Source organism: Lycium ferocissimum, chromosome 1, assembly GCF_029784015.1.
Source record: "Lycium ferocissimum isolate CSIRO_LF1 chromosome 1, AGI_CSIRO_Lferr_CH_V1, whole genome shotgun sequence".
Taxonomy (NCBI): Eukaryota; Viridiplantae; Streptophyta; class Magnoliopsida; order Solanales; family Solanaceae; genus Lycium; species Lycium ferocissimum.
This window is the reverse complement of record NC_081342.1, coordinates 68,906,269-68,917,045: the sequence shown is the minus strand read 5'-3', so window position 1 is coordinate 68,917,045 and position 10,777 is coordinate 68,906,269. Positions and strand designations below refer to the sequence as shown.

Here is a 10,777-nt window from a genome sequence, read left to right as displayed (position 1 = left end):
AACTTCTGAACGAAACTATATATAAAATTGAGGAAGATTATAAATGACTTAAATTGGTTCAATAAGAGTCATGTCATGACCAAAATATGTTCGAGCCAAGCACGCTAACATTGTCACACCAAATCCTAACAAAATGGACAAAGCTAGTAAACACGATAACCTAAAAAGGGGACATTTACGTAAAGAAATTTGGAAAGTGTGCTTGTGGAAGGATCATATGACTTGTCAAATTTGTACCCGGTATGGCCCAAAAGAAGAGAACTTGGGCGTAGTTGGTCTTTGGGTGTTGGGGTCACCATAATGGGTCATTGGCACTTATGTTCCTATTTTGTTCTGGTCTTTAATTTTTGTCCCTCATAAAGAATAATTTTTTTCTAACACACGTTTATATTTTTCGCATCATAATATCCCACAAGTTATTTCATGCCCTTACTGATGTCCCGCTAGCATAAGTTTGATTGTGAGGGACGAAAATTAAAGGCCATCCCATTTAAATGACAAACCGTCCAATTTCTTCAAAAAAGGCACATTTGCGTTAAGAAATTTGGAAAGAAGTGTGCTTGTGGAAGGATCATATAACTTGTGTCAAATTTGTATCTAGTAAGGCCCAAAAAAAACGGATTTGGGCCTAGTTGGTCCTTGGGGTTACCATAATCTCATTCAGAGATGTTCTTTCTGTTCTGAAAAATAAAACAAAATTGCTTTCATTGAGAGTCGAACTCAAGACCTCCCGCTTACTAAACGGGTGCTCTAACCAACTGAGCTATGAAAGCTGGATGCCACAAGAGACCACTAAACCCTATTTCTTCTACATGAACTCGTATTATAGTCGCATTAGACTACAGTCGCTACTTCAGTGTAGTTTTTTCTCCTTTTTCCACGTGAAACAAGAAAAATTATGCCACCTCCGGTTTATTTGTCATTAGTCCGTTCTAAAAATAAGGAATAACTTTGTATTTCCTAAATGATAACCTTTTATAATTGCATAAATACTATGATGTATTTGAAATATCGCACTTAAAAATCTCTAATTTTTTCCTTAAACTTCGTGTGAATTCAAGTTATGCCAAATAAATTAAAATAAATGAAATATTATAGACTATTAAATTGTGGTGGTACGATTTACAAAGACTTACATTCTAGGCTCTTACGTTCTAGGCTACTCATCAATAATGTGAAAAGGTTGAACTCATCGAAAAACACTTGTGGTTGGCAATATCTTTTATTTAGACACATTAACTAAATCTTGTACCTATTGAGCACTCAGACTACATTGAATTTATTTCACTTAGAATTTTTTTTGACAATCGGTTAAAATTACAAAATGTGTGTAATACACTCGCGGGTGGTGACATGATGACCAATTAAAAGAGGATATTTGCCATTTGGTTGCAAAATGATAATTTAAAAATAAATAAAAAGAAAAAACTTTTTTCAGCAAATAAATAAATAAAAGAACCCTATTTTTTAAATCCAACCCCACTTACTCCACCCCTACTGGACTATTGGCGGGGAAGCACAACACCACCTACTCCGATAAACTCCAATCAATGAGACAAAATTGTTGGGATCGAAATAACATGGCGTCATGCGGAAACTAACAATTGCAAACCTTGACGGCGATATCAGATAACAAAGAAAGGTATACTAAAGTCGCATAATACTTTGATATTATTTGGTCAATTGACCTACATAAAAAACTCATAGAAATCTTTAAATGACTACATTACGGATGCTATTGTGTTGTGAATGAGAAGAATCAATCTTCTATTTATAGAAGTCTAAATCTTCTCCTACAAGGAAAGGAATAAATGTGGTAGAGTTCTTTTCCACAAAGGAAACCTTCTCTACCAAGAAATCCATTTTGAAGTAAAACACAATCATGACAAAATTCAAATAAGATATAAATTCAGGGCAAACCCTAACAAATCTCCCTTTGGCCTGAATTTTCTGGCAAAATAATATTGATTCATCTTCCTCGCATAATCTTCATCACTGCTGCTTGCCATGATTAAAAATAATGGCTAAAAATTGGTTTTAAAATATTTTGCTTTATTTTTAAATATGCAGCAGTAGGGATGTGAAAATATGGTTGAAAATTCATCTCCACATATAGTACTATGGATAAAAATCTTCATTATCGTGACATTGGTTGCAGCTTGATTTGAACATGCCTTGAACCTATCTTCAACCTGCTAAACCATTGGTTGAACCATCGGTTCTGATACCACTTGTTAGGATTGAAAGGACTTGGCGTCATGCTGAAACTAGCAATTGCAAACCTTGACGGCGATAAATCAGATAACAAAGAAAGGTATACTAAAGACGCATAATACTTTGATATTATTTGGTAAATTGACCTACATAAAAAACTAATATAAAAGAAAGTATAAAAACTATTGAGAGAAAAATTTTCCCCTAAATGAAAATCTTTTAATTACTACATTGCGGATGCTATTGTGTTGTGATTGAGAAGAACAAAACTTCTATTTATAGAAGTCTAAATCTTCTCCTACAAGAAAAGGAATAAATATGGTAGAGTTCTTTCCACAAAGGAAACCTTTTTTACCAAGAAATTCTTTTTGAAGTAAAACACAATCATGGCAAAATTCAAATAAGATAGAAATTCAGGGCAAACCCTGACAAAACTAAACCAAATCTGGCTGAAACAAGTTCGACGTCGGCGAACTCTGCCCCAACGAGGATGGACCAGCCCCCCTGTTCCCGTTGAAGCGACCGCTAATCAGTGGACTTGATGATGATAGGTTAGTGTCACTTCTTCACCTATTGATAAGTCTCAATGCAATTGTCGTTGGACGATGAAGATAATAAAACACATGAGGACTTGCCATTAAAGCCAGTAGTTTAAGCCCAAGGTTTTTTTGCCGATATATCTGTTTAGCTTCAATTTTTTATCTTTTTAATATTAAATTAGTTGATGGAAAAAAAAAAAGAATCCAGGAAAAAAAGGTGTTGTCGTGGATTCAAGAAGAAAAATGTAACCTGAGCTTCCATTTTTAGAGTTTTGCCTACGTTACTGGCAGGGAGAAAGAGTGAGGAAGAAGAATGAGAAAGAAATATTTTTCATTAAAAAAAAAAAAACGTCTCCTGCGCTCAAAATTTGTATAGGACACATAATATGCCAAGTTGAAAGGAATCTGTTCTCTGAAATCTTGTGAGAATGGGGTCGGTGGGCACCTGACAGACTGAAAAGAAAGAATTTCGAAAATATTGCAGGTTTGAGTTTCAAGTCCATAACATGTCTATAGATAGACAGGGAGTATGGAAAACTAGACATACTGAAAATAGGTGGGCTCAATACTATTGATAGCCTAACGCCAAAAATCAATAAGAGAACTTAAATTTCTCTTAATTATAATAATCTTCTTATAATCAATTTCTTCTAATCGGTGCTTTTCATTATAATATACTTGATTAGCAGATAAATATTTGTTGCTTCATAAACTTCAACAATGCTTGATATCTCATAAAAAGTAGATCAATATTTTATTTGCCACACACGTTTCTCTTATTTGTTCTAGGACGCACAATATTTGCAAGAAGAAGATATTTTAGAGGCACAAAAAAAGTGAATAAAAGGTGCAGTTTATAGTGTGTACGTCGTGTTTTAAAGAGAAGAAATGGTATTTGTATAAATCAAAAAAGGAAGTAAAAAGTCTTCCACAATCATTGATTGGAAAGGTAAAAAGAGAAAGGAATAATTACTTTGTCACATCTCTTCCAGAAGTTTTGTATGTATACGTTAGAAAGATGATTTTAGGCCTACTTTTTGGTCAAATTAAAGTTTAAAAGTTTTTTTTCCTTTTCAATTAAACAATGTAATTGTTATAAACTATATAATTGGAAATAAACTTGAGAAGCAAACTAATAACTTTGTAGAAAGGAGGGAGAGATTATATTTCACTTCTTATTCATTTCACAAATTGAGAACTTAACCATCTATTTATAGAGATGGTAAATCTCTTGATAAGTCATCAATGACAACACAAGAATTAAAATCAAACTTGTGTTGCTTCATTTTCTTCATTTCATACATGCCACCAAATGTACATGTACCTTGCCACCAAATGTACATGTACCTATTCTTATTTAGGACATGTGAAAAACCTAGGCTATATGGACATTCATATATATATATATATATATTTTACAACACTCCCCCTTGGATGTCCATTGATACATAATATGTCTCGTTAAAACCTTACTAGAAAAAACCCAGTGGGAAAAATTCTAGTGAAGGAAAAAGAGTACATATTTCTAATAATATACATTTTGGTTGCCTCATTAAAAACCTTACAAGAAAAACCCAGTGGCACAAAACCTTGTATGGAAAAAAGAGTGCAACATGTATTAACTTCCCCTGATGAGAACTTCAGTCCAAGTATTTGAGTCTTCGCATTCCAATCTTGTGCACCATCTTCTCGAAAGTTGCGGTTGGTAGAGACTTGATGAACAAATCAGCCATATTATCACTTGAACAAATCTGTTGCATGTTGATATCACTATTCTTTTGGAGCTCGTGTGTGAAGAACAACTTTTGTGAAATGTGCTTTGTCCTATCTCCTTTTATGAATCCTCCTTTCAATTGGGCAATGCATGCTGCATTATCTTCATATAAGATTGTGGATATTTTATCACATTTCAAACCACACTTTTCTCGAATGAGATGTATCATTGACCTCAGCCACACAACTTCACTCCGCTCGCTTCATGAACGCTATTATCTCAGCATGATTTGATGAGGTAGCCACAATAGACCGCTTTGTAGCTCGCCAAGATATGGCAGCACCCCCACAAATAAATACATAGCCTGTTTGAGATCTAGCTTTGTGTGGGTCAGATAAATACCCTGCATCGGCATAACCAACAAGATCGGACCGCAATTGCTAGAATAAAATAAGCCCAAATCGATAGTCCCCTTTAGATACCTCAATATGTGTTTAATTCCGTTCCGGTGTCTCCTTGTAGAGCACAACTATGTCTCGCTAACACATTAACTGAAAATTCTATGCCAGGACTTGTGGTATTGGCAAGATACATTAGTGCACCAATTGCACTAAGATATAGTACTTCTGGACCAAGAATTTCCTCATTCTTTTCTTGAGATCGAAACGGATCTTTATTCGCATCAAGTGATCGAACAACCATCGGAGTACTTAATGGATGTGCTTCATCCATATAAAATCGTTTGAACACTTTCTTTGTATAGGCAGATTGATGGACAAAAATGCCATTTGTCAAATGTTCAATTTGCAAATCAAGGCATAATTTTGTCTTTCCAAGATCTTTCATCTCAAATTCCTTCTTTAAATAATCAATTGCCTTTTGAGCTCGGGAGTTCCAATAAGGTTTATGTCGTCAACATATACAGCAAGTACAACAAACTCCGATATTACTTTCTTTATAAAAACACATGGGCAAATTGCATCATTTGTATAGCCTTCCTTTAAGAAATATTCACTAAGGCGGTTATACCACATGCGCCCGGATTACTTCAAACCATTAATAGATGACGTGCCTCGTTAAAACCTTATTAGGAAAAAAAAACCCCGTGGGAAAAAGTCCTAATGAAGGAAAAAGAGTACACATATCTAGTAATACGCTTTGAGAGCTGCCTCATTAAAAACCTTGCCAGGAAAACCCAAATGGGACAAAACCTTGGTCAAGGGAAAAAGAGTACAACGCGTATTTGCTCCCCCTGATTAAAGCATCACATAATTCTTGACGATGATGTAACAAATCTTGTATACCAACTTATCATATCTTGAGATTGACGAGCTTTTATCGGATCTGTCAAATGATCATTTGACGAACTCGGTTGATGATTTGCATCTTCCTTTCTCGGATAGAGTTGCATCATCGCCGTATAATATTGTTGCAATCGGACAAGTACATCATGACTTGCTTCATAATTTGTTGTTGTCTTTCTATGATTTGACTGCCATGACAATAATCCTTCATGGAAATAGATAACACATCTGGATTGAATTCTTATGTCGATCGATGAATGCCTCGTATGTCCAAAACACTTGACAAGATTGGGTAGGACAAATACATTCATGTCGTGGCTTTCATTTGCAATATGCGCTGATCTATTTCAATAACTCCATGTTGGAGTAAATTATATCATGCCTGTAGTTACAACAAGATATATAAATGCATCAACTGCACAAATATATGGTACTTCAGGACCATTTCAATTTTCTGATGTTTGGACTGCTGGCCTAATAAACATTACGCTTACCAAGATGCATCATTTTACTTGGTAATTATTTCCACATCAACATGCTTTAAGAGACGTAGAAATCAAATCCTCACAACCTTATACAATATTGCGCGCTATATTGTATCAAAATATTGTCGACAAGATATCATGTTGTATCGGTTCGCAATTCGACATAACTTCGAGATCTCATCACTTCATTATTTTTCGTGTACCCGAACCTCGCATAAGGTTTCATGAAGTGTTATGTCGTCGACTTCTTCAAGAGCACTTTTGCCTCCTTATTATGATCATTTGCTCCTCCCTTTTTTCAAGTATTATTATATTGGGCCGATTGGTCTACCATGCTCCATGCATGTTGTAGACTCATCTTTCGGACATCGGAGCATTTTGCGGATGAAATATGAAATAGTTGGGTCAAAGAAATGCTTCCAAGATTTGACTTGAATTATCACGAGGATCATACTAATGATAATTCACAACATATTTATTAATTTGCTATTCTCTCCCCCTTATTTTAGTGACATATGTCCCCATTTTCTTTGGGAAAATCCATCCGTGTGCATCATGGTATATCCATTCATCATGTACCGCACATCAAATACTAAAAGATGGAAATATCTAGTTCCTGACCCTGAACCAAATATGAGGGGAGAATTTATCAAAATTTATTGATCTGAAGCACACAAGTGCTGTTGTATGCAATATATCATATCTCAGACCAACATCTGAAACTCTGTTCTCATAAGCAATGGTTTGGCTGTATTATGGAGGCATCTAATGCCAAACCAACTTAGATATAAACCAGCATTATCAAGATGATTGTCTTGATTACATATTCTGAAAATTGTGCTTCCAACTCAATCATTTTGAGCAAGCAACTTCGTAAATGTCAAACTGACAGTTGACAATAAACATACATGTGACCGTCTCATAAATGCATCTATTTAAGACATCACATTGCAGGTGAAGGGGCTCACATTCACCTTTTATATTTTTCAGAATTTTGGGGATTCAGTCCCAACATTAGCTGGCGTAATCAACTTATCATGAGAACTAGCAACACAACAAACAAATTCTTGAAGAAGCTTCTAGTTCTTCAATATGTTTTTAATATTCAATTAGCACATCAGATTTAAATCAGGACAATCAAAATGGTCTTGTCAACTGATAAAATTATCTGTACCCGTAAACTTCAAGTTTACTATGACGAGTGCTATTTCTTTTAATAAACTTCTGGTTTGCTATTGCATGAAATTGTATATCAATAAACTTCTGGTTTATCGTGGTATATGATCTCATCATGCTCGGGTAACATTTTACTCGTGTATTTCTTACCCATAGTAACTTGAAGATATTTAATATTCCGATCATCGTAGTCTCAATATGATAACCATTTTTATTGTTAGTAAACTTCGGGTCTCTTTACGTTGTTCGATCGTATCAATTACGATCTACGATGAATGGTATTATCATATATAACATCTTCAAGAGACTTCAATTTATTTATCATAATCGATATTATTTGGACATTGCTAGTGTCATGATACTTGTAAATAAATAATTAGCTCTTACGGGAGCCTTTGATCATTAATTTCTATTACCAAATATTTCTTAAATATACTTGGTACCATGAAAGCAAATTTCGACACTACTGGTGTCACGAAATAAATATTGAATTCTAAACTTCAATATTTCAAACATCTCCTTCAGGGAGATTCATCATTAACTAAGTATTTTGTATCTAAACTCAAATACATAATAATCAAATCCTTCGTAAAGAGATACATTAATTGTTATTTCCTTCAAGGAAATCAATAACAACTAACCATAATGTATTAATGTGGTTATAGGAGAAAGCATCCTACTCTGCTTCCTTTTTCCTTAGAATGATGCTTTTTAATATGTTTCGACGTACGATGGTACGTGTAGCAATGTCTCGAATTTCATACCACAAAAATATAACATCTACATTCCTTGTATTTTATCCCTCCGGAGATAAGTTGTGGTATTTGTTCATTCACTTCGGGAATGAAACCGATTATTTAAATGTGCTTGAAATACGACGCCATCAATGGCTCGTTATTTTGCTCAAACACAAGAAGACATTGCTTCGAGTATTTCTCGTATATTTTGGTAATTCTTTCTCGTTTCAGAGTAAAGTTTCGAGTTTCTTGCTTCGGAGTAAAGTTTCAAGTTTTACCACTTCGGGAGTAAAGTTTAAAGGATGACTAATTCGGAGTAAATTTCTGAATTCTACTACTTCGGGAGTAGATTTGAGTTGTACTATTTCGGGAGTAGAATTAAAAACCTTACTACTTCGGAGTAAAATACACGAACTTACTACTTATACGGAGTAGAATTCAAAGTTTGCTACTCGTGGAGCAAAATTATGAGTTTAGTACTTCGGAGAAAAACATATAATATTCGAATATTTCTTTTCAATTATTCTACCTCTTAGGAGATGGATCATGATATTTTCACAATCAAATGCACGTTTATATTTATAGGCTTTACTACATATTATCACATTCACTTCAGGGAATGGATCTATATTTATAGCTTATATCAAAAGTTCTCATTCTTCAAAAATGGAACACAATCATCTGAACGTGCAGGCCTTAAGCATATCAAATTGTGATAGCTTAAAATTTCTTTTAAGATATTGCTACTTCAGGAGCAAATCGAGATATGCATATAATGTAGAGATTTTTCTCTAACATATTTTCAATATAAATAACAATATGGAGGCCTATATATGAATCATCACTTCCAGTGATCATGATCCATAAATATAAATAAATTTAGTGATACTTTAGACTTGTGACGTATGAATGTCACTTCTGGGATCATTCTAAAAACAAGTACCAAAATAATCACGACATACGCATATATAAACATAGCATGTAACATTAGAAGTGAATTAAAAATATTCAACAATAATAAGCAAAAGGCTCAAATCACTTTACCTGTGATGGAAACTGTTTTTATTATAAGATACAAGTATAACTTACTAGATACCCAAACCTCATGAAGAATTGCAAACAATACTTGATTACATACACCGTCGTGAATCATTTTCCGGATGATTTATAATTGCAACCCCTTAAATAACAAAAACTTCTGCATAGGTATATTATTTTAGATGGGTAGGACAATACCTTGATTTTCAGTAAGGCATGGATGATTCAAAGACGGTAGTACCGATATGGGCTAAACTCAAATAAAATATTAGAGACTCGTGCTGATAACGTGTTATAAACTATATAATTGGAAATAAACTTGAGAAGCAAACTAATAACTTTGTAGAAAGGAGGGAGAGATTATATTTCACTTCTTATTCATTTCACAAATTGAGAACTTAACCATCTATTTATAGAGATGGTAAATCTCTTGATGAAGTCATCAATGACAACACAAGAATTAAAATCAAACTTGTGTTGCTTCATTTTCTTCATTTCATACATGCCACCAAATGTACATGTACCTTGCCACCAAATGTACATGTACCTATTCTTATTTAGGACATGTGAAAAACCTAGGCTATATGGACATTCATATATATATATATATATTTTACAACAGTAATATATTTTTTTTCCAGAGAAACTATATAACTATAGTTGTACAAAGTAGCCCCCAAAAGTTGGGGCATAACCCCAAGCTTTAGAGGCTTTACCCAATAATCGACATTGACGGGAAAAGAAAAACAACCAAGTCACTCTCTTGCATATTCTCCATCACTCCATGTTTTTCCTGCTGATCTGTGCAATTTCAAACATTTTTTTGTAAATTGAATATAGAAGTAAAACTTTAAATCTTCTTAACTTGTATTGGTATCAGATCTATACCAATAAAGATTCATACCAATGATATCTTATATATTTTACAATAAAATAGACAACAAATTTAATTCATATATATTCGTTATGTCAGTTGAATCAAATTTAATCTACCTTTAAGGGAAGTAAATTTAAAATGATAAAAGTGTTATTTTCAAACTTTGGAGCAATGCACAAAATTCTTTAAAGATATTAGTTGCAAATGGGAGGCATTTCAAAAAGCTGATTGTTCCAAACCTCGTTTTCTATTTAATCATCCGATATTTAAGACAATAAATTTGATTAGTTCAAAATTTATGTCACGTAGGATCTACAAATTAAAGAGAAAAGTGTTCACATTCTCCATTTTCAATGTTTAAATCTAAGGTTCTGACTAAAAATCAGAGAATTCCATCCAACGTGTTCCTTGGTTATTTACTATTCTTTATCACACCTGCTATTCCTCATTTTTTCAAGTTATTAATAGTAGAGTCATTTAGCTTGTAGCACCTTTCATATGTGCAGTATAGTTCTTATCTATCTCTAAATCAAACAAAGTTCGACAAAGAGTCCAAAACTAACAGAAACAGATCTAGGATTTGAACTTTACAGAAATTCGATTCTAAGATAGTGATTATTAAGTGTTTTTTGACTGTGGATTTTTAGGGTTTTAAAGTCTTCTTCGTTGTTTTTCTTGAAAAGGCCAGTGTTT

General features: G+C 33.6%; 1 long non-coding RNA gene and 1 other non-coding gene across 2 annotated transcripts; both read right to left on the bottom strand.

The window, feature by feature from the left end:
• Positions 1-699: 699 nt before the first annotated feature.
• On the bottom strand, positions 700-773 carry TRNAT-AGU (transfer RNA threonine (anticodon AGU)). The gene has a single exon. It is a non-coding gene; the product is annotated as a tRNA-Thr (tRNA).
• An 8,435-nt stretch (positions 774-9,208) lies between these two features.
• Positions 9,209-9,803, bottom strand: LOC132030927 (uncharacterized). Its single transcript, XR_009408136.1, has 2 exons — positions 9,449-9,803; positions 9,209-9,367 (listed from the first exon to the last, which is right to left on the bottom strand). It is a non-coding gene; the product is annotated as an uncharacterized LOC132030927 (long non-coding RNA).
• Positions 9,804-10,777: the final 974 nt, after the last annotated feature.